The sequence below is a fragment of the Rhamphochromis longiceps genome, linkage group LG12 (genome assembly GCF_057381845.1).
Source record: "Rhamphochromis longiceps isolate RC_006_pf linkage group LG12, R_longiceps_female_GT1.1, whole genome shotgun sequence".
In the NCBI taxonomy this organism is placed as follows: Eukaryota; Metazoa; Chordata; class Actinopteri; order Cichliformes; family Cichlidae; genus Rhamphochromis; species Rhamphochromis longiceps.
The window spans coordinates 16,308,562-16,334,281 of record NC_140568.1 but is presented as its reverse complement, the minus strand read 5'-3'; the positions used below and the strand labels follow the sequence as shown (position 1 = coordinate 16,334,281).

The 25,720-nt window shown below is 41.9% G+C and overlaps 1 long non-coding RNA gene across 1 annotated transcript; it reads right to left on the bottom strand.

Annotated features, from left to right (window-relative positions):
• Positions 1-1,667: 1,667 nt before the first annotated feature.
• Positions 1,668-2,607, bottom strand: LOC146657108 (uncharacterized). The gene is made up of 2 exons (XR_014914050.1): positions 2,502-2,607; positions 1,668-1,916 (listed from the first exon to the last, which is right to left on the bottom strand). It is a non-coding gene; the product is annotated as an uncharacterized LOC146657108 (long non-coding RNA).
• Positions 2,608-25,720: the final 23,113 nt, after the last annotated feature.

The following is a 25,720-nucleotide window of genomic DNA, read 5'->3' as shown; positions in this document are numbered from 1 at the left end:
GCTGCAGAAAGTTCTTTCATGGCCAACCTAGCATTAGCGTCGGGGGGTATATACACGGCAGTGAGTATGATCGAAGTGAATTCTCTGGGGAGATAATAAGGTCTGCATTTGACCATTAAAAACTCCGCATTAGGTGAGCAGTGACTCTCAGTAGTAGTGGAGTTCATGCACCAAGCATTGTTAATATAAATGCACAAACCTCCACCTCTGGTCTTGCCGGAGTCATCTGCTAGCCTGTCGGCTCGGTGTGTGTGGCGTCCTGCTAACTCGATAGCATTGTCCGGGCAGCTGTTGTTCAGCCATGTTTCGGTGAAAAACATGACATTTGAGTCCATAATCCGTCTGTTGTTAGTGATGGAGAGCCGTATCTCATCCATTTTGTTTGCCAGAGAACGGACATTGGCGAGAAAAATACTGGGTAAAGGCAGCCGGTGTGGTGTTAGCTTTAGCTTAGCCCGTAGCCCTCCGCGCCTACCTCGCCTTTGTTAATGAGTTAATGAGTACTTTCATGTTCCTTCTACTTTTATAAAGATGTTTTTCTCACTCAAGTATATACCTGATAGGAGACTTGAGTTGTAATCTGATCTCTAAAATAACTAACATTAAGCTTGGAGATAAATAAATTATACTGTTTTCATTGTTTTGAAACAATTTCAGGAGTCACATAAACAAGGCCGTTGAAATTAATGGAGAAAATGCTTTGTACACAATATACTGTTCATTACAGAACTTCACTGTACTGCATTGTTGGCTGATTCAAGTTACATTTTTTCTCAGATGAGGTCTGAGTAGGAAACATTTGGAGAAGATTCTTCATCCTGTCATGGCAGGTTGATGGTGAGGTGTAGTCATGCAGTCAGTTATGACTACATTACCTCACCTCTGTAGTGAATGCATTCATTAGTGAGAGATCATACGGTTCTTTTGAAAAAAATTATTGTCGCCTGTTCGTTAACCTAATGCAAATTTATTCTAAAAGGTGACGTGCCAGCCTGTTGTGGCTGTGTATGGTTCTTTCACATGTTACTGAGCCCCCTGTTTGTTAAGTGAAAAAGTTGATAATTGCCAATATGTCTCATTTCCTCAGACTTCAGTCACCTAGTCCAATAAATGACACGGAACAAGACTCAGTCAGAATAAGCTGTTTGGGATTGGCAGAGAAGATTTGGTAAGTTTGGCAGCTCGACTCTACTGCTCAACCCACAAATGTATTTTCCTTACGAGTATGGCACCAGTTATGGGGAAATAAACAGGCTTTTAAATAAGATTTATTGCTCATAAGCAATTTTACAACAAAAAAATATTTGACCAAACACAAATTTCCTTACTTTTCATACCAGCACAGCAAATCCAGCATGTCCAAATTAACACTGTCGGATTTGATTTCAACACTATTAAAGTGTCTATATGGGTCCACACCAGAGAGTGTTAATTTAACTCTTTTTGGAGAGTTGGTACGTTAACTCTGATTTAGTGTTAAACACCAAATCTGTCTGGAGTTGATAATTTAACACTTGGTGTTAAGAGTTTATATATTAACTCTCAAAGAGTATTTTAGTTTAACTACGTAAGAGTTATCTTCTAATTCATTCTAAAAAGCGGGAATTTTACTGTTCTGAACTTCTAGAAATTTCTTTTGGAAATAAACATTTACTAAAAAGATGCAATGGTTTTTGAAAAACATTTATTCTGAACTGTGCACCACAATTTCAAAACATTTTCTGAAAGATTTAACAGTATACATGTTCTCACTTTCATTAGAATTTTGTTTATCAAAAGGTCTGACATGGTAAATGCAAATAACAGCATTCTCATCACTTATTTCTTCAATACAATATGCATGTCCTTCATTCATCCCTTTGTGGAACTTCAACGCACTTCTGCTCTCCCCCATATTCCATCTTCACAAGCATATCCTGTGCGGAGATTGAATAAAAATTAGTTGACACTAATTAATGGCACAAATAATCCAGTAAACAATTGCAGCACAGTAAAAAAAAAAAGGAATCCTCTTTGAGCCATTACTTGTGTAGAGTATTTTCCCAAAAGACAAGGACACAGGCAGCAGGTAATACTGAACTAAATGTAAAACCTCAACCTTTTTAATTTTTACCTAAACCGTGTGCACAAAACTCTGGAGGGATCTATGCTAACGTAGAACCCAGTCAGGATGTCTGCTACTGCTCGTTTTTATTTTTTATTTTTTATGGGCGATCGTTTTCAGGCTTCAAGTAGCACCATTATACCAACATTTCACATTCTAGACATTGTTTTAGATGTATTTGACCAAAGGTTTGACTGAAAATTCACATGCAAGCCTTTTTTTCAAGGCTGTGGTATTTGCCCGCAAACAATACCTTTCAGCTAGCTAAAACAGAATATTATGCTATCACCGAGCAACATGGCTAATGCCTTTCACACAGCTTTGTCTCAACTCCAAAGAGCCACAGAAGTAAAAGCTCATAATAATAATTGAAACAATCTTTGAAAAAATGACTTACCAAGCATGGCAAACAACTCAAATATGTAGAGCAAAATGTTCTGAAACGGCTTCACTTCAGCTTCGATTGGAGCCGTGCTGGGGGCGGAGTCTGTGAATTTACTCTGTTGGTGTCATAGCCCCTGTAGGAGTTCAGAGTTAAGAGGTCAAGAGTTAATGTTTCCATTGTAACACCTCCAGATTTGACAGAGAAACACTCATTTTTAACACTCGATTTTAACTACTATCATTTTACACCTCAGAGTTACATTAAAAGAATGTGACTCTGCTTAGAGTAAAATTAACTCTACTTTTGCAAGAAGACTATTAACACCAAAACATTTAACACTTTTGAATTTGCTGTGACCAGGTTTATGATATCTGATAATTCAAGTTTCAAAGCAGTAATTCATTAACCAATGTGTGACTTCGTGTTAGCTATACTGTATATGAGCATAGCTAATTTACAAGAGAGGTGGCTTAGGTTTTTTTGGTCACTAGCATTATTTTTTATATTGAGTTTTACTATCTCATCCCCCTTGGTGTCTGTTTTGGCAGAAGTACTGTGCTCAGTTCTTATGTTTGTCTTAGATCATTCTATGCCAGACAATCACTTATTGCTATTGCTTTTTGAGGCCCTTGAGAACACACACCACTCTGTGTGTTCTCTGGGCTAGCAGATGTTTTACTACTCAGTGGAAATAGTGAATGGCATTCAGGAGATGCTGCCGGGCGTTAAGAGTTTCTACCTGCTGTGCTCTTCATCTACAGTAAAGTTACCTACTGAGCAGCAGGGCTGTGTCTGAACGCAGCCCCATCTGCCCTTACTTTGAAGTGAACCTTATATAAGCAAAAGCATTTTTTTCCAGCTGAGATGGAAAAGTTGGTTCACCTCTTTTTAAGCAAACTAGGAACATTTCAGGTAATCACCAACTTAGCTGTGGGTTGGCATGACTGAGTTCTTCTAAGCTGGCAAATTTTTATTAAACTCCTAACATTGAGGATATTTATGGTTATGGTTAATCTCCACCCTTTTCATTGAATTTTTGCCCATTTCGGATACCCATATGCAAAGAGTTATGGCAACAAGAAAAAAAACCCAACACCCCCCCCCCCCCCAAAAAAGTTGGGGACTTACTTTCAAACTATAGGGTTTCTAAAATTTAGAAACCCTATAGTTTCTAAAATTTAGCATGTGTTATGGTTACAATTGCAAATGCCTGAATTGTCCTCACATCACAAATCACACTGCTAGTTATAGAAAAGTATCAGTTTTTGAATGTGTCTAATAGAAATTCAACAGATGTACTTAAACATACAGAGAAATTAATGGTAGCTGTTCACATATCACTCAGCAAACACTCTATCCATGATTAAGCTGGGACCCACTGCTGGAAACGTTTGCCGTTGGGGGTGTGGGATCACAGATTTCCACAAAACTCAGAGGAGCCTCTTTCATGTGGTGTTCTAACAGTGTTACCCACATTGTGGTAGCCTGAGCTCACTTCCATACTTCATTTCATGAGTTGCCTTGCCCCTGCTGATGTGGTGAATACACACATTCTCATAATGTCCTTCATTAGTCATTGCCAACACACACACTTTGAAACAAAGTAAGCTGCTGGTGGGAATGGAACAAACCGGAGATGACGGAAGGTCAGACTCCACATCTTCAAAATCTGCCAAGCTAAACTGTACCTGGTGCCAAGGTAACAAGGTTAATTGAAGAAAACATCAAGAAAGCTTCCTGGTCTGAGAAGCTTTCTTGCATAAACACTAGATGGACACCTGCTTTTCTAATATCTGGATGCTGGGTGTCAGAGACAAATGTTAGCATACGAGTCACTGGCCCCAGCCCAGGCCATTTTTACTGTGCAAGCATGTGTAAGATATGAAGTCATTGTTTTAAAATACTACACAGTGGTGGTGAGATTGGCTTAAGATATGACGCTTTCAGAGCTTTCATATTTTGAGCTCTGATCTATGGAAATGGCATACCATTTCCTGAGAAGTGGGATGATAAAGCTAAATTCCTTCTAGATACAGTATTCCTGAATTATTGCATCTAGAAGAAATTTTATTTGATTTAATTCACAGCACAGTATGCCTAATGAGACACTGACATCAGGCAACTGAGACGAACTAATGAAAAGAAATGAGGGATTTAATGTTTTTGAGTTGTGGTTAGGGAATTAAAATGGGAATATGTCTTGGATGAAGGAACCAAATATCTGTTATTGTAATGAAAAGATTTTCTTTTCTGCATATTCAATTCTTGTACGTTACAGTGGTGTTTTACTACTGATACTGTCATGGTCCCTGTGCCTCACCAGCTGATTCTGTATTAGGCAACATGTTTTCTCTCTCTCTCTCTCCCCTGCCGGGGCGATGCTCATTATGGGCTCCCGCCCCTGGCCCACGCACCTGCTGCCTATCGGGATAATCACAAGGCCGATTTAAGACAGCAGCACTGTGTCACTCGTCGCTGGATCGTTGAGTTATCAGCGTCAGTCGCTCAGTAGATTGTAAATAAGGATCTGTGAGTTCGTTCCGTCTGTAACGCCTCTAACTATAATCTCTGTGTACAGATCTATCCCGGACCTTTCCCAGCCTGCCTGTCATCCCGTGGACGAGTGAGTGGATGGTGTTTCCCCAGTGTGGGGAGTGAAGAGAGAGAGCCTTTGGAGGGCGTCAGATTCCCGTCTTTTCCCTCACATACCCCGGAACCCTGGACCCCCCTCCCCTCCCTCCAGCACTTTGTAAATAGCATCACCTGGTGTCGTTGTGTAAATAAAATCTGTAAATCCTGTAAGGAGTCCCGGTCTGCGCCTGAGTCCGTTAACTGAAACCTGACAGATACTACTGGTAAAGCTTTGAACTCTGAATGTTGTTTTATTTTCAGGAAATAATAATTTTATTTTAAACATATTTTTATGTATTCTTTCATTAATTCTCAGTACATACAAAGTCTAACTGCATACTAAATTTAAATACATGGGACAGTACATGAGTACTCAATTTCTGGTATTGCTTTGCACCTGTGAAACCACAGGTGCAAAGCAAGGAAAATGTTTTGTCCATAGACCTTCATGGTTGTAGTGAAAGTCTATGCGCCCATTCTGGGCCATGCACTACAAGTTCACTCTACCCAGGGTATCTTTCCATCATCTGGATTCACTTACCCTAACACTGGCAGTCAGGAGAAGCAGTCATCCAAACCTCGTTACCAGCTTGCTAACTTGGGGTTTTCTGATCTATGTGTGAGCACATTCGCACAAATGGGTGGCGCTGAAAACATCTGGCCTGTCTTACTGATTAATGGAAACAGTGGATTTACAAAGGAAGAATGGACTATAATTTTAGAAAAATCTAAAGAGGTCACACACATAATACAGAACAAAAGCAATACAATAGATAAATCAGTACTACCACTATTTTAGTAGGATATCAACAGTGCTACATGAATACATGTATACTTCAAGCATTATGGTCAATAAAACTGGGAAAGAATTACTATAGTACGATGACTGTGTAAGTTAACAGGCCAATCAATATCACAGCTCTGTCATTAGGACACAGGAGAATGTGATGACTTATAATCAAGCATTTTATCAATTTAGTCTTTAAAAGACAATTTTAGGTTTTATTTTCTCAGCTGGAGCCTTGGAGAGTTTGAGAGTAAGTAAAGAATAAATATAAGAATAGAATTCAAAATTAGTCTACATGCAAATTTATATTTGCAGAAGAATGTATATTTCCTACTTTTCATCAGGAAAATGTTAAGACATTAACATGCTGTCACACAGAGGTCTAAGCTATCTTCCAGGAATGGTGACACTATTTTCTGTATAACTGATTGGTCAGTAGGTGGTGACAGTTTCATGACTGTTGATCTCTAATCTGGAGCAAAACCTGTTCTGGTGCAGGGAAGATTCAAGGCATAAGTTTTCAAGGTGATATATCCTGATAAGAAGTGAAAATAATACCGGAAAAAAAAAATGCTGCTTTGTAGTACGAGCCTTAGGTCACACAAGTTCATGTTCTCAATTCCATATCCACGCTTTCAGAGACACAGAACAGTCTACAAATCTTCAAATGATCTAGAACCAACTGACATGGAGTAAATATGATCTGGGTGGCCCTGAACAGTTGTCTGCTTTGTGCAACCACAGCAGAAAGTATTCTTTGGTATCTATTATTCACTTCACACATCCACAGCATTTATGGCATAAATAAATAAAGTTCAGAAACCCTCTTAACATTTGAAATAATTTATTACAGTTTTGGCATCTAAGCTCTGAGTTCATCACTCGTAACAAATATGATACACAAAGAAGCTGGGTATGAATAAACATCACCACTGGAGCACCTGGAGGGACATTTGGGTGGTAGAGAGACTGAAAAAGCAGGTAGCAATGCAGGGCACCAGCTGATGTGAATGGGAGATGGGAAATTCTACAACTTAAACAGGCTGCTGTATTTGGTGATAGTTTGGTATGTGGTGACGTGAGACCATAAGGCACACTGTAGCTCAAGTTGCACTGGAACTCACTTACATGCTTTGTGACACTGATTCTAGTCAGGCAACAGGAGGACCATATTACACTGGAAATGTGAAACCCCCAAATCTTAAAAAGCAAAAGTAACTTTTAGCAAAATTGGTGTCTTTGTTACAGGTACAAAGAGTCCTAAGGGCAGAAAAATTCAAGCTATATTTATTTCTATCAAATTAAGTGTTATTGTACACTATATTATATATTAACAATTTATTTGCTGTTATATATTACACACACACCAAACAAGGCTTATGTAGCTCATAAAATATCTAAATCATAAAACTTGGTTCTTCTGTACAGATATATGCCAGATTGTTCAGGGTTTTTTGTCACAGCACAGAGCTTGTTAGAATAAAAAATTTCATTAAAATATTTCAGTTTTATATATTTGTGTTCCAGTAGTGATCACAGTTAGAAGGTCCTGGCTTTGACTCCACCAGTCAGTGAGAACCTTTGTGTGTGCAGTCTGCATGTTCTTCCTTTATAAACGCTACACATTAGAGCGACACTGGTACAAGTGGTACAACCAAAATAACTGCAACCTTAAACTTGTCCACTCATTCATTCCATTCGAGATGGTTGCTTTAAAGATGGGGTCTGCAAGCACTCACTGTTAGCTGCCATTTTCAAAGTGACTTTGGTGCTTTGTGATGGCAGCAAGATAGCAATAAGAGAAAATCAGTCTGCTATCAGCCTGCTACCAGTTTGTGATTGAATCCTGTTTCAAATTCATGCATTCTGATTGTGATAGTAAGGCATTAACTGTTATAAATCAGTGAAGATTACATTCAGATTGACTCATACATTCAGAGTCCAGCAGGAACATCATGCATTTGAAAGAGAAATGAAAACTGAAAATTGCATTTGACTCATTCTAGCCAAGTTCGTCCTACTTTGGCTTGGAAACTTTCAGATATGCTTTGCAAGTGAATAGGTCATTTGTAAAGGAGCTTTCTGTCACAGATTAGTAGGCAGAGGACTCACTCGCAGGACTCTGAAGTTTAGAGAGAGGGTGAGGGTTTATTTGAAATGTGACACCAAGTGAGAATATATACATATATACAGTGGAACAGATAACACGGGGCTCCAGGGAGTAGGGCGGGGTCCGAAGGGAAGGTCCAAGACGGGGGTACACACACGCTCTTCTTCCACTCGATCCGTAACTCAAAAATGTCCACACTAAGAAGCTCACGCTCACTCACACACATCCACAGAAATCCAGACGGCAGGGAAGACGGGCAGGGAGTCTAGAAGGCCTGTACACAGAGGAAAAAACAAAGTCAGGAGGAAACTCTAGGGGATCAAAGGAACATTTGACACTTGGTAATGTGACGATCCAGCGAGGAAGCAGCCTCTCTTGCCATCTTAAGTAGTCTGCCAGGATCAGTGTGAATGAGCCACAGGTGTGTGTTCAGGGTGGGTTCAGAGGCGGGGAACCAAGGTCCAGTTCCGCCCTGGTGGGAGAGGTTAAGACAAACAATACACACACCACGACCTCTCCAGATCTTGAGAACCATGACAGGTACCCCCCCCTCAACGGGAGCCTCCAGGCGACCCACCAGGCTTGTCCGCATGGGCGCGATGGAAATCCCGGACCATACCCGGGTGAAGGATGGCCGACCTAGGGACCCAAGAGCGTTCCTCCGGGCCATAGCCCTCCCAATCCACCAGATACTGAACTCCCCGTCCACGGCGCCGCGAGTCCATGAGTCGCGTAATGGCATACGCGGGCAGGCCATCAATGAGCCGGGCGGGTGGCGGGGGCCTGGAAGGAGGGCACAGAGGACTGGACAGGTGTGGTTTCAACTGAGACACATGGAACACGTTGTGGACACGCATGCTACGCGGGAGCTGCAAACGGACCGAGACTGGGTTAACAACAGCCTCGACGGTAAAGGGTCCAATGAAGGTGGGTGTGAGTTTCTTAGACTCAGTGCGGACAGGGACGAACCTCGTGGAGAGCCATACCTTTTGCCCCGGTGTGTAGGTGGGTGCGGGCAACCTCCGACGGTCAGCTAGCCGTTGATTCTGTTCCTTGGTTCGAAGGAGGGCGGCACGGGTAGCTCGCCAGAGTCGCCGACATTTGCGGAGGTGGTGCTGCACAGAGGGAACGAGATGCTCACCTTCCACAGATGGGAGAAGGGCCGGCTGATATCCAAGCGAGGCCTCGAAAGGCAACATTCCAGTGGCGGAGGAGGTGTGGCTGTTGTGAGCGTACTCAATCCAGGCTAGATGCGAGCACCAGGTGTTTTGGTTTGTCGAGGCCACGCATCGCAGGGCTGTTTCCAGTTCCTGGTTCAGCCTCTCCGTCTGCCCATTGGTTTGGGGATGGTACCCTGAAGAGAGACTGACCTGGGCACCAATGGATGAGCAGAATTCTTTCCATACCTTGGATGTGAACTGCGGCCCACGATCAGAGACGATGTCAGAGGGAATTCCATGAAGGCGAAACACGTGGTTGGTAAGCAGCTGGGCGGTCTCTAGGGCTGTGGGAAGCTTGGGTAATGCTACAAAATGTGCTGCTTTAGAGAAGCGATCGACAATAGACAGAATTACTGTGTTACCTGCCGAAGGTGGAAGTCCAGTAACAAAGTCGAGGGCAATGTGTGACCACGGTCGACCCGGGGTAGGGAGTGGATGAAGTAAGCCTGCGGGAGGAGTGTTTTGTGACTTATTTTGGGCGCAGGTAGTACAGGCTTTAACATATTCTCGGGCATCTTGGGCTAAAGATGGCCACCAGAAGGCGCGTTCCAGAAAGGCAATGGTGCGTTGGATTCCAGGGTGACATGAGAATCTTGCTGTGTGGGCCCATTGGAGCACCTGGGATCGTACGGACAAAGGGATGTAGAGCCGCCCCGGGGGTCCTGTCCCCGGATCAGGTTCGGTACGCTGGGCCTGCCGCACCATTGACTCAATCTCCCAAGTGAGGCCTCCTATGCCACAGCCCGGAGGAAAGATCGACGCCACCTCCCGATCCCCCTCAGAGGATGAAAACTGACGTGATAAAGCATCTGGTTTGACATTTCGGGACCCGGGCCTGTAAGTAATGGAGAAATTGAAACGGGTGAAGAAAAGCGCCCACCTGGCTTGACGTGCGTTGAGGCGTTTTGCTGCCTGAAGGTAGGCGAGGTTCTTGTGGTTGGTCCACACAATGAAAGGCTGTGCCTCTAGCCAATGCCGCCACTCCTCAAGTGCCAGTTTGATGGCGAGTAGCTCCCTGTCGCCAACATCGTAGTTTTGCTCTGCGGGTGAAAGCCGACGAGAGAAGTAAGCGCATGGATGGAGTTTACCTTCAGTATTCTGAGAGAGGACGGCCCCCACGCCCACATCCGAAGCATCCACCTCCACGATGAAGGGTTGGTTGAGATCCGGCTGGGAGAGGATGGGAGCGGAGGCAAACCGTTGTTTCAGATGAATGAACGCCTCCGCGGCTGCCTGTCCCCACTGGAACGGAACCTTAGGGGAAGTGAGGTGAGTAAGAGGTGAGACAATTTTGCTGAAGTCACGGATGAAACGGCGATAGAAATTTGCAAACCCCAAAAAAACGTTGAAGCTGTTTGCGGTTTGGGGGTGTGGGCCACTCCAAAACCGCTTTGACCTTTCCAGGATCCGGTCTCAAGTTTCCCTGCTCAATTATGAATCCAAGGAAAGAAACAGTGGTTACATGAAACTCACACTTCTCTGCTTTGACAAAAAGGCGGTTTTGCAACAATCTTTGTAACACCAGTTTGACATGTCTTTCGTGCTCTGACACTGACCTGGAGAAGATGAGTATATCGTCCAGGTAGACGAAAACAAAGTGGTTGAGGAAGTCTCTGAGGACGTCATTTACGAGGGCTTGGAAGACTGCCGGGGCATTTGTTAATCCAAAAGGCATTACAAGATATTCAAAATGTCCCAGATGGGTGTTGAAGGCAGTCTTCCACTCATCCCCTGCCCTAATGCGAACCAAATGGTAAGCACTGCGGAGGTCGAGTTTACTGAACATTTTCATCCCGTGGAGAAGCTCAAACGCTGAGGTCAGCAGGGGCAGCGGGTATTTATTCTTGACAGTGATTGCATTCAAGCCCCGATAGTCAACGCATGGCCGGAGGGACTTGTCCTTCTTGTCCACGAAGAAAAATCCTGATGCCAAGGGAGAGGTAGATGGCCGAATGAGTCCCGCAGCCAGAGCATCAGTAATGTACTCCTCCATGGCTTCTCTTTCTGGCCGTGACAGGCTATAGAGTCGGCTAGTAGGCAACGGAGCTCCTGGTAACAAGTCAATGGCACAATCATAAGGCCGGTGTGGGGGAAGGGAACGGGCGCGATCCTTACTAAACACCTCCGCTAGTTCATGGTACACTGAAGGAACTGCTGTTAGGTCCGGAGGAGTCTGCGGGGGTGATGCGGAGGAGCCAATGGATGGAATGGCTGATTTTAAGCAAGTCATATGGCAACCCTCCCCCCATCTAGACACACAGCCCGCCTGCCAATCAATCAGTGGGTTATGCTGCAACAGCCATGGATAGCCCAGAACCAGAGGCGTCAGCGGAGCTTTGAAAACAAACAGACTGATTAATTCAGTGTGATTTCCAGACAAACACAGGGTGACTGGTTCAGAAACATGGGTGACATCAGGCAAACGCTGTCCGTTCAGAGATGAGGCTCGAAGAGCATGGGGCAGAGGTTCAATAGTTAGGCCCAGTTTCTTAGCGAGTGATGCATCAATAAAACTCTGTTCGGCCCCTGAGTCTATCAAAGCCTTGAGTGAGTGAGTGGTGGCGTGAGCAGTGAGCTTAGCTGGTAACAAAAGATGAGGAGGGGAATGAGAGATGTTTATTTCGCCCACCAGTACCCCCGTTTCTACTGGCGGGCACGCCCTTTTGCTCGTGCGGGGCAGACGGCGATGAAATGTCCGTGACGGCCGCAGTATAAACACTCACCAGCCATGAAACGGCGCTGCCTCTCCGTTGGTGTAAGCCGGGCACGTCCAATCTGCATCGGCTCTGCCTCGCCGGGGCTCACATCCACCGAGGCCGGCTGTTGTGGTGAAGCAGCACTACCGGCAAAAATCCCAACACTGAGCGGAGCACTCTGGGAAACTGAGTGGCGCGTCCCACGGCGCATTCGCAGGCGCTCGTCAACGTGAATGCACAGGGACATTAATGAGCTGAGAGATGATGGTAATTCCCTCGTCATGAGCTCATCCTTCAAATCCTCCGCAATATTGTTGAGCAGAACCTCCTTTACTGCCTCTTCTTTCCACCCGGTTTCTACAGCGAGAATGCGGAAGTCAACCGAGAAGTCAGCCATAGTGCGTTTACCTTGTTTCAGATTTAGTAGACGCTGTGCAGCAGCATCCCTTTCAAACACGCTTTTGAATTCAGTCAGGAAGTCGAGGTAGGAGATATTCGGCAGGATTTTCAATAGCGCCTGAGCCCACTGGAGCGCGCGATCTCGTAATAGCTGAACAAAGAAAGCAATCCGGGCACCGTCGCTGGCATACGTCCTGTTCTGCTGACGGAAAAACAGGGAGACTTGGGCAAGAAAACCCGAACATTTTTCCAGCTCTCCTGTAAACGGCTCGGGGCTAGGCATCGTCCTCCCCGGGGCCTCTAGCCAGGCAGCGGGAGGGTCGGGGGGTACAGCAGCGGCCTGGGGATTCGGAGATGGAGAGGGACTTACACGCGGAGATGGGTTTACGCTCGGAGAGGGCGAGCTTACCAGGGGTGTGCGCTGGGCGAGAGCCTGTGTAAGAGCGGAGAGCTCTTTATTGATATGGTGGAGCATCTTCTCGTGCCGCTCCAGCAGGGCTTCCTGAGTGAGGAGAGCCCGTTGAACAGGGTCAGAATCCGCTGAGTCCATAGTGGCTGGATCGTTCTGTCACAGATTAGTAGGCAGAGGACTCACTCGCAGGACTCTGAAGTTTAGAGAGAGGGTGAGGGTTTATTTGAAATGTGACACCAAGTGAGAATATATACATATATACAGTGGAACAGATAACACGGGGCTCCAGGGAGTAGGGCGGGGTCCGAAGGGAAGGTCCAAGACGGGGGTACACACACGCTCTTCTTCCACTCGATCCGTAACTCAAAAATGTCCACACTAAGAAGCTCACGCTCACTCACACACATCCACAGAAATCCAGACGGCAGGGAAGACGGGCAGGGAGTCTAGAAGGCCTGTACACAGAGGAAAAAACAAAGTCAGGAGGAAACTCTAGGGGATCAAAGGAACATTTTCATAGGTTACACTACAGTGACACTTGGTAATGTGACGATCCAGCGAGGAAGCAGCCTCTCTTGCCATCTTAAGTAGTCTGCCAGGATCAGTGTGAATGAGCCACAGGTGTGTGTTCAGGGTGGGTTCAGAGGCGGGGAACCAAGGTCCAGTTCCGCCCTGGTGGGAGAGGTTAAGACAAACAATACACACACCACGACCTCTCCAGATCTTGAGAACCATGACACTTTCTATGCAGGTCACACTAAAGATAATAATAATAATAATAATAATAATAATTTTCAGGTTACAAAGTTCTCCAAAGAAAGAAATTTATAGAATATGAAAAATCCAAGAAACAATATGATAGACAAATAAATAAATAAATAAACTAAATAATGAAAAATAATGAAAATAGAAGAGACATTCATGGAATTAATTCATTCTCAATTAAAAATGGTTCTCAAGTAAAGTAAAAACGTGCATGACTGCTAAATTGTGTTAAAAATAAAATGAGCAATTGTAGGACATATCTGTGCTATAAGTGGAGGACTTCATTTGATAAATTATTTTAATTGAGAGATCAGTTGTTTTGAAACTGTAAAAGTGAAACAGTGTTGTTACTGAACTAGATTACCTGAAATGGGCTTAATTTGTGAACAAGCTGATTCAATTTTGCCCACACATTTCTCAGGCCAATGATTTTACGGTGCGAGATCTTTCCATAAAGAACCCTTGAGAGCCAAATTTAAGCCGTTGAGTGATGACCTTGGATTGTGACTATTCCTGGATATGTCAGAGAAGTACACTTACCTGGCATCTTTAACTGCTGATTTCTTATTGATCCCTTTAAATTTGTGATTTTTTTTTAAGCATTATGCGCTTTCCATTTAGGTTCCAGTTTTCTGCATCTGCATTTGCAGAGTCAGCAGTAAAGATGCAAAGTTGGATTAGGGAGGAAGAACAACTACAAAGAAATTCTTTGTGCTCAGAAATGAATGCAACCACTGTGGTTAAGTTTACTGTACACGCACTAGATGTAAGAACCAGATAAACTTTGTCACTGTTGGAAAGAGTGGTTACATTAACTGGTTCTAATGCCTCTTTTCTAATAGAACCTACCTGGCTTGAATCTACTCGGTTTCAGTCATTTTCTGTTACAAATTAGTTCCAGCTTAGTGTGCACAGGGTCATTATAGCGTATAGCAGTCACTATCTCATGACTCACTGAGTGATGCTATTGACTGGCCAATGGAGTCTGCTGATGTCACATTTTTGTATTGACTTACCTGGCCAAGCAGGTACTAAAAAGTATGTGGCATCAGGTACTACCATCTAATGGAATACCCTAAAAAATTAATCAAGCCCAGTTGAGCTGAGCTGAGTAAGTACTAGTGGAAAGTAGGCAATTAAAGCTTTAAATCAATCAATAATCAATCAGTGAAACAATAGGCTTGTTATTCACTTGACATGGAGTATGTAGAACAGCTCTAAAATCACCAAGAATCACTTGGAGAAAGCAATGGAGAGGAGTTTAGAGAATTATGCGTTTCAGGGATCTGTAAATCAAAATGGACAGCATGGGAACAGGACTTCTAATCAGAAATCCAAGAACTTCAAATGCAGAAAAATACCAAAAGCAGCAAAGAGCACTTAACAACAGCTCTTCCCCACCACTTCAAAGGGGGAGGAAGACGTAAGTGAATAGATCCTTGGAGAGTGCTCTCCACTCAGCTTTTAATTTACAATAAAATTATTGGCATTGCACTTCATTAGGAAGTTTTAAAACAATTAAACTAAACAATAAAACTTGAATGTGTCATCTAAATGATAAATCGTGAATAGATGTAAGACTGGCTGAAAGATATTGCACAAGATTCCAAAAATGTGACATGTGGTGATGTAGATGGGCTAAAAAGAATTGTTTGTTTCATGCTCTATGTTTGGCTGTATGGGGACTACATCAAAGTCAAATGTTCACTTCTTAAAGCTCTACTTTGATTGTCACTTTATAAATGCTTCACTATTATTGAGTAGTTGTTGGCTAATTGTGCGTAGTGTGAATCCTTAAAATGTGTGGAAGAATTCTGTAATAGCAAAGATTGTTGCAGAATCAGAACTTTCAGGGAAAAAAGATTCTTAAGACTTTTTCACAGTTCTCAAAATGTTTTATTAGAAAAGCTTTTTCCATTTTATCAATGAAAGCAAGATGAAAGCAAGATTAACCTCTACCAGAATGATAACAAGAAAAAAGTGTGGAAAAGCTTAAAGCATACCACATCATCTGTAAAACACGGTGTGATGGCTTGGGCGCGCATGGCTGCCAGTGGCCAGGGCCGGCCCGTGGCATAGGCTGTATAGGCAAATGCTAAGGGCGCCATCCATCAGGGGGCGCCACACCAGTGCCACAAATGTTGAAAAAAAAAAGAAAAGTTGGTACTATTATTTCTAAATACAAAATATAATCCCACGTTAATTAAAATGCAAAGTAAAGCTTATTTAATAGAAATATTATTTGTTACAACATTACGCCCCCCCCCCTATCTTTGATTCGGTCAAAGATAATCATAACATAACATTCTCATATGATATTATACTGTTACTTTGCATTCTGCTATTCAGCATTTCACTGTAATGATAACAATAAATTGAATCTAATCTAATTTGCATATCAGTTAACATCATACATATATCTCTTTGGTTTTTCATTTATATTATATCATTTCATTTTATTCCTGGAATCATATGTTTTTATTAGACTTTAATACTCAGTGGTGTCACATACTCCTCTCTTCAGATGCACTGTTGAAGTTTCTAAATCCCACCCCTGGGCCATCTACCACATCTACCGCTGCTGCCTCCACTTCAGCAGCACAACCCAGCCATGATGCAGCAGCATCAAGCGGTCTTCCTGTTGCATCATGGCTGGGCAGCACAACCCACCAGTTTTGCAGCAGCATCAAGCGGTGTTCCTGTTGCCTTATTTATATTGTATTTTTAATTTATTTTATCCAACTTGTTGACACGTTTTATTGTGTTTATGTATGTAAAATATATTGTATTTCATATATTCATTTTTTATTTTTGTATTCATTTATTTATTCATATATTTTTTTATCTTGTTAATTATTCTGATTGTGAATTTGCTTTCTTTAAGTAAAAAAAAAAGGGTCAAAGACAAAGCTATTCGGTTTCTTGTGAGTACATACACTACACTGCCGATTTAGGGGGGCGCCACCTAAAATCTTGCCTATGGCGCCAGATTGGTTAGGGCCGGGCCTGCCAGTGGCACTGTGACACTAGTGTTTATTGATGATGTGACACAGGACAGAAAGAGTTGAATGAATTCTGAGGTGTTCAGAATACACCTGGATTTGAGCAGACATACTGTCTGACATACTGTCTGCTCAAATCCAGCTAAATGCAGTCCAATTGATTGGGCGGCATTTCATAATACATATGGACAATGACCCAAAACAAACAGCCAAAGCAACTCAGGAGTTTATAAAAGCAGAGAAGATTGGCCAAGTCAGTCATCTGATTTTCACTCAGTTGAACATTTTACACGTTGAGGACATGAAACTTCAGAAAGGCTGCTGCAGTAAAGGCCTGGCAGAGCATTAAAAAAGAGGAAACCCAGCATCTGGTGATGTCCATGAGTTCAAGACTTCAGGCTGTCATTGCCAGCAAAGGGATTTCAAACAAGTATTAGAAATGAACATTTTATTTTCAGATATTTAATTAATTTCCCCCAGGGATCAATAAAGTATTCTGATTCTGATTCTGATTCTGATATTCCATTTACTTTTGAGCCCCTGAAATGAAGGGATTCTGTTATAAAAATGCTTTAGGTCATCACATTTTTATGCAATCTTTTTGCTAAGTCCATTGAATTAAAGCTTAAAATCTGGTTGTTTCGTTTAAAATTCATTAGTTCAATGTACAGAACCAAAATTATTTCTCTGTTGAAATATTTATGGACCTAACTGCATCTGTCTTTGTGTCAAGCTTATGAGTCTTAGTTCTGGTCTCACTGTTGGTCACTTCCTGTTTTATTTTGGTAGTCTCCCATCCTTGGGGATTGTGCTCAGTTTTTCTTTCTTTTATCTTGTTTTTCATATTATATCCCTGCCGTTTCCCAATCTCCCTAATTACCTGGTGAGTATATATTGTCTGAGTTACTGTTTGTTCTTTGTCAGCTCCTGGATTTGATAAGTTTATCTTTGCAAGGCTTTGGCAATAAAGCTGTTTTTTTCACATTGACTTCTGAGTCTTATACTCCCAATTTATGCCTGCCACACAGCTGAGACTTGACAGTTCCATCCATCCATCATCCATCATCCATCCATCCATCCATCCATCCATCCATCCATCCATCCATCCATCCATCCATCCATCCACTGATTCATACATCTTTAGTGTTTTTTAATATTAAACCCCATGTTCAAATAAGAAAAAGTTCTGATGATGTGATACAGATTTCCAGAGCTGGTTGCCTCATGGATGAAATACAAGACTTGACAATCAGTAATATTGTACTAATTCAATCCAAGTCCTCTATGTGGTTTAAAGACAAAGCCTCTTCATTTTCAACCACTTTACTGTTCCACAGATATGTTCTTAAACCTTTAATGTACATTCTCTTCATGCTGGTGGTATGCTGGCAGCGATGGTCTCACAGAGACTCTATTGTTTGGATGGTTTTATAACCATCAGAATCCTTCCAGATTGCCTTGTGGTTGTTTCCAAGAAGCTTCAGTCTGTTTGTCTTCAGATGATCTGGACTTACAGGAGGTTTTATTTTCATTGCTGGAATTTGTACTCTCCGAAGCCCCAGGCACCTCACTAGGGCTGTGTTTTCTTTGTCAGCAGCTACTGTTTGCTTTCGAGGTCTGCTGTTCCCACTGATAGAGCTGCAGCATAATGTAGCATAATGTGAGGAGTTTTCCCTATTGAGCGACATTTGGGGGACAAAACAAAAAAAACTCCCTCACGGTAGAAGCAAATCTCTGTATGGTTCTCACTGTCACACATTCAGGACGGAGCCTTTAATTTATGACCCAGCTCAGCTCTGAATGGACTGCTACACAGATGTTGCCATTTTCTTAAATGAGTGCCTTTTGCATGTGATGTAGAGGGACACAAATCCTGATGACATCCTCGACCCTGCCCTCTAACTGTGACCCTCCAGTTGCACGGCTGAGTATCTAATAGCTTGCAGATGTAACCGGCTGAAAAAAAATGAAGATGAGTATGTTAAATTTAGTGCGGGAAACTGGGTCCCACTGAGGTTTTACCACCACTTTTTCATCGTACTACACCTGTTTGCTAAGGAGTATTGAAAATTATTAGAAAGTAATGAGTAATGTAAAATTACTTTTTTGATTAGGAACCCCAGCACTGCCTAAGAGAAGTGGATTATTCCAGTGTGCAATATAAGGAGTTGATATTGATACAAAATAGTCTGTCACTTAACTGGTTGCTGAGTTACATACATTTTATGACACACTTTTAAAGTCCTGAGAAATGTAAAATTTAAACTACAGACCAGACAACATATTAACACTTTTCTAAGGTTAGCTGGGACTGCACTCAGATGAGGAAGTCACTGGGATAGGGATAGCTATTTCAAGCAAAAAATTCTATTTACTGGAAACTTTTTCAATATAAAAGTTACTGTCCCATTGAACACTTTGCTTTCTAATGCCTTGTAGTTGTTCAGATAGAAAGAAATCTGCATGGATCACATCTGGTCTCAACTAAAGCACGAACTCAGAATTAATCTGGCTATCTCAAATGGGCCAGATGTCAGGTACACTGTGACATCAGAGCAGAAATCGGGCCTAATCATCATTGTCAATCACTGCTCATGACTTTTGATCCATGCCCACGCGAATGAGTTGCCAGGGGCAGCCGAGGTAAGGCCTTCATGTATCTGCTTTCTGGGTAGGTGTGTGCTCTTTTTGTAGTTATGCTTTTAAGCTGCACTGACAAATTTCTTTGGCCTATCTAGGATTCAAATGAAAGAGTTAAACATTAAATGTTAACGTTGGGAGAGAAACAAATGAACTCAGTCTCTTTTGAAATAATTTGTACCCTGTCGTGTGTATTTTTGGAGCATATAGCCCTTGAAAATTATAAAGTTGGGAAAGTACAAATTTGTAAAGACTGGTTCACTTTCAAAGCCCTGGTTAAAGCACTATCCTGACACAGACACCTTCATTAAAAATACCCGAATGAGTTGTGGCCCTCCACCTAGTTTTAAGTAGCTATTCATTACAAAAGCCACTACTACTTAGCTAGCCTATACCTTTGAGTGTTGCAGGTGTAGTTTTTCTAGACCAGTCTTTGGGGTCTGCTTACAATGTGAAGGAACAGTACCGGTGTATTTCAAGCCTGTCCCAAAGGCTTTGATCATCTATGTTCAAAGTCTATGAGCACTATGAGCACCTGGATCTTTCACATTTTTTACGAGGTGCAACTGGGTGTCAGAAATGGTAATAATAGTTATTATTTCGTTCTACTGCTGTCCAAAATGTGGATGTTAACTTGCAAAACAGAAATGGAGAGAATTCTCAAGAGGTAAAGAGAGAGTGAATAATTAAGAACATAAGAAGTTTATTTATACTACTTACAAATAACCAGATGTCGACATGCTAAAAGCATCATACAGTATATATTTAAATAAAAATTGACAGAAAAAAAAAGTAATTTAGTAGCTCAGTGCCAACATGCCGGCTTACCTGATAAAACAAATGTTTCTAGCTCGACTAGTAAAGCATTAGCAACACCACCCTGGCTGTCTGCCTTTTCTTCTTGTGTTTGAATGGTAAAACTGTGTGACTTGGCTGAGCTCTCTCGATGTATCACCCACAGATAAATCTGAAGCTGTACAGAACAAAGTACTCCGACATATTCATGGAGTCAACCAAGTTAAACATTATTAATGATGGAGCTGAAACTGTGCAGCATTTTTGTAAGCACTGCCCCGATACTTTTTATTGCTGCTGTATAATTAATGGGATTTACGTAGGAAACCAGTGCAGAGATGCATGTTCAACTCAGGAAAGACACCATACTTCCACTGATGTTTATTAAAGAAGTGAAAAGTTCTTTGACAATGAAAAGCCCATCAGTGAAATCAATTTATGGGGGGAAACCATATAAATTGCAGTCATTCCACATACAGTGGGGCAAAAAAGTATTTAGCCAGCCACCGATTGTGCAAGTTCCCCCACTTAAAATGATGACAGAGGTCAGTAATTTGCACCAGAGGTACACTTCAACTGTGAGAGACAGAATGTGAAAAAAAAAATCCATGAATCCACATGGTAGGATTTGTAAAGAATTTATTCGTAAATTAGGGTGGAAAATAAGTATTTGGTCACCTCAAACAAGGAAAATCTCTGGCTCTCACAGACCTGTAACGTCTTCTGTAAGAAGCTTTTCTGTCCCCCACTCGTTACCTGTATGAATGGCACCTGTTTGAACTCATCATCTGTATAAAAGACACCTGTCCACAGCCTCAAACAGTCAGACTCCAAACTCCGCCATGGCCAAGACCAAAGAGCTTTCGAAGGACACCAGGAAAAGTATTGTAGACCTGCACCAGACTGGGAAGAGTGAATCTACAATAGGCAAGCAGCTTGGTGTGAAAAAATCAACTGTGGGAGCAATCATCAGAAAATGGAAGACACACAAGACCACTGATAATCTCCCTCGATCTGGGGCTCCACGTAAGATCGCATCCCGTGGGGTCAAAATGATCATGAGAACGGTGAGCAAAGATCCCAGAACCACACGGGGGGACCTGGTGAATGACCTGCAGAGAGCTGGGACCAAAGTAACAAAGGTCACCATCAGTAACACACTACAACGGCAGGGAATCAAATCCCGCAGTGCCAGACGTGTTCCGCTGCTGAAGCCAGTGCATGTCCAGGCCCGTCTGAAGTTTGCCAGAGAGCACATGGATGATACAGCAGAGGATTGGGAGAATGTCATGTGGTCAGATGAAACCAAAGTAGAACTTTTTGGTATAAACTCAACTCGTCGTGTTTGGAGGAAGAAGAATACTGAGTTGCATCCCAAGAACACCATACCTACTGTGAAGCATGGGGGTGGAAACATCATGCTATGGGGCTGTTTTTCTGCCAAGGGGACAGGACGACTGATCCGTGTTATGGACAGAATGAATGGGGCCATGTATCGTGAGATTTTGAGCCAAAACCTCCTTCCATCAGTGAGAACTTTGAAGATGAAACGAGGCTGGGTCTTCCAACATGACAATGATCCAAAACACACCGCCCGGGCAACAAAGGAGTGGCTCCGTAAGAAGCATTTGAAAGTCCTAGAGTGGCCTACCCAGTCTCCAGACCTCAACCCCATAGAAAATGTGTGGCGGGAGTTGAAAGTCCGTGTTGCTCGGCGACAGCCCCAAAACATCACTGCTCTCGAGAAGATCTGCATGGAGGAATGGGCCAAAATACCAGCTACTGTGTGTGCAAACCTGGTAAAGACCTATAGTAAACGTTTGACCTCTGTTATTGCCAACAAAGGTTATGTTACAAAGTATTGAGTTGTATTTTTGTTATTGACCAAATACTTATTTTCCACCCTGATTTACGAATAAATTCTTTACAAATCCTACCATGTGGATTCATGGATTTTTTTTTTCACATTCTGTCTCTCACAGTTGAAGTGTACCTCTGGTGCAAATTACTGACCTCTGTCATCATTTTAAGTGGGGGAACTTGCACAATCGGTGGCTGACTAAATACTTTTTTGCCCCACTGTATCCCATAGGGAGCCATGGTGGGGGCCCTTAGACTAGTGGTGGAGAGAGGAGGCAGTGAGGCAGAGGGATATTACCAGACGGGCAATGCAGAGAGTGACCAGGTGGTGCAATAAATCTACAGGCACAAAAACAAACACAGAAAGTGTGATGGTTTGCATGAGTATATTAAAACTTTGCATGGGTATATCATATGCATCACAAGCACACTTTGAGAACTGCAGTGTTGGGGGCCTTAATATATTTATCCATAGAGCTTATGTAAAGAGAAGTGGGCCAAGATCCTTCCTGAGACCTGAAACCAGGTGATGAACAAATAACGTGTTTGCTCTTATCCACATTTTATGTCATTTTTCTTATAGATTTTTTTGTTGATATTCTATCTCTCTTAAAACTACCAACAAATTGGACTGCAAACTGTTCATTTTTTTGTAAGATAGCATACCTACAAATTTAGCAAGGGATCAAATAATTATTTTATCCACTGTTGGTACTTATTATTATTATTATTATTATTATTATTGCTATAACTTTCTTCTGTGTGAAGTTACACTTATATGTTGTACCATGCGAAACATAACATGATTCAACACTGACAAAGATGCATTGTAAACCTGCTTTTCCAGATTAGATTAGATTAATCACAGAATATGCAATACAGTATAAGGTACATCGGTGTGTCTGGTACTACATTGGTCAATCCGTGGACATCACATACAGTCTCGTGAAAAAGACAGTATAAAACATTCTTTAAGATACATAACATTGCCATTTAAGCTCATATGAGAGAAGATGTGAACAAACCAGTTTCAGTTCACACACTAGCCATTGCTGAGCACTATTAATATTCATTGTGACTCATTCATATGATACATTTTCATTCAGTGTCCTTTTAGTTCTGATTACAGTTTTCTACATATATTATATTATAAAAGTATTATTATTTTAAATAGCTAAATACAATGATTTTTCCTGATAGGCAGATAGCACACTGTAGCTTGAGTATTAGAGTCTTGTGAAAACAACCATCTGATGTTCATTAACTGCTAATGAAGTTAATGAGAGCTTTGGTAGTAAACCAAATAATTTAAAATGGTAACACAAGAAAGCTCTTTCACAATGCATGTGGTAAATTATCTGTGGTTATTATAAAAATATTGATTTTAGTAGGTTTAATTATCGCTACCTGAAGTCATTGGTAATGAAGGAAAAAACTGCTGTTTTGCAGTTTTGTTCTATAAATTGACTTCCCTCAGTTGATTTGTTTTGGGTGTTAGGTATCCACTCTAAGGGACTGATACTCCTTAAAGAATTTAATTATGTTTTATAGGAAAACTGGTTTAGTATTACTTGCTTACCCAAATGCTGCTTCAGCAGCTTTTCCACTCAGTTAGCACTATAAGTGGGTGAAAACTCCGGATACTTGGAGTGTTGTGGGATAAATCATTGGCAGCCAATGTATTTGCAGCATCAACTTATGTTAATGATACTTATAGGGGAGGTGAAATAAGGTGTCATGGCACACTGGGAAAATAAACATACACAACATAAGTAGCAGCTCAGCAGGACTACATAAAGGAGTTCCACTCACTTCAGTGGCTCACCACAGGACCAGGGGGTCTGCGGTGCGGATTGAGCACAAAGACACTCTGTTCTCTGAGATCTTCTGTCCTCTCAGCACAAAAATGACCTCTTCAAACCCCCAATCTTGACAGCCAGCTTTTAGTAGTCCCCGACTTGGAGGCCCTGCATTACACAATTATATTGCAACTCAGTGTTTTAACCATAAATACCAAGCAAACTCCCCAAGCTAAGCTTTTCTGATACAGTGGCCCTTTTGAGTCTTACTAGGCAAATATAAAGGGTGAGTTGTTCAAATTAAAAGGGGAGGTAATCATAATACTAAACTGGAACATAGGAATGCATGCAGCTCATTGGGGAGGCATGAACCTCATGTGAAATGTGGTTAAGGATATTGACAAACTCTCTGCAACAGTTACTGTTAAAGTTCCTTTAGGCAGGTTTTCCTTCAAGCAGTTTGTCTGTGGACAAAGGTAGCCATCTAGCTGTGCTGGAAAGTTTTGTAGGTGAGTCTTAGTGAGTAAAAGACATTAAGATCTGGCTCAATTTTTGCAAAATCTGAAGGACCTTAGAGCAAAAGAGGGGAAAAAGTTAAGACTCACTTTCCATTTTTTTGTATCCTACAGAGGCAATGTCCCACCTCTGATGATGCCCACCAGTGCAACTGGGTACTATTGTTCTGTTCAGTGGCCAACCACACTGGATAAGATAGGATGGAATATAACTTTACTCAAGTACTGAAGCACAGTTTACATTTACTTACACTTCATTTAAGTATTTCTACATTATATTATTTAACTTCTACTTCACTCTAATTTGGATTTTAGTTACTTATTTTAGTAAGTTGCATTATTAAATCTATTTCACAGTATATAAATGCTTAAATTTATCTCCACCTGCAACATTAAAGTAATTTACAAATTCATGACTGCAGCTTTGAATCTCAAAGCATGCATAATGACCAGCGCTGATGGTGGACAGATGACCAGGCCACAGTAATTCACTAAGTTAAGGTTACTATCAAACTCAATGTTCAGTTTTTTCAAACGTTCCAGAGAATTTGAATGAAACTGTAGCTTTAAGGCCATAGTATCTCTTCTTTTTTTAACCTGTAGTAACCGCACAGCTGACATCATTGCTGAACTATGCCAATGACCCCAGTGAGGCCCTCCTGGTGAGGTGATTGAGAAGGATCTGAGCTAGCTTTTGGCATCCTGCTTCCTCTGGTTAAGCCATGTGTACTGACTTATAGCTAGCCCGGAGGAGGTTTTGGGAGGAGATCACACACACAGTGAGTGGAAACACACAGTGTAACAGAATGAATGATTCCCATCTGGGGATATTTTCCCATTGCTTCAGGATTCCCTGTGGAAAGGGTTAATCCTCTCTGAAGATTGATACGACTCTGTTTTTTGTGCTTCCTGTTCTTTTAATTCAAAGATTTGTTGAGTTATTGCCTGTGACATTCTGTTAAACACTGAATTTGTTGTTTACTTTTCCTGTAATATCATTTGTATTGCCAGCTATTTTACAGATTTTTCTTTGCACGCAAATTGAACCCTCATCGGGCCCAGTTAAGTAAACATATGGTAATTATTACTGATTAGTATCTCTCATTGGCTGAGCTAACTAGGGAGGTCTGATGGCATTCTGCATTTGCCATTAGTGTTCAACAGGATTTAATGGCACTAAAGCCTAATCTAAGCCCTTGGAGTGATTTATGCTATCAAATTAAGAGCGTTGGGCAGTAGTGCCTGTTTCAAGGCCTCCCTCTACATTCTGGTCTAAAGGCTAATAGATTCATTAGGCCTCCTTTTTCCTTTAAACTGTTTAATTGCCAGCATTAATCAAAATTAAATCCTTCACCACTGAGCAGCACCAGAAGTTACTGACGCTCCATTACGAGTGCTTTTACACCTTCCACAGTACCCGGTCTCAGCTCACATACGGCTATCGAGGCTTTGGCTGTGCTTTAGTTTTGCTGTAATTGTTCCCTCTGGATTTAGCTCAAGTTGCTAATGATCAGATAAATGCTTCAGTGTAGCTTTTGTGGATGAAGTCATGTGTTTTGTTAGTGCTCCAGAGGTCAAACCAGCAGGATGAGAGAACGAG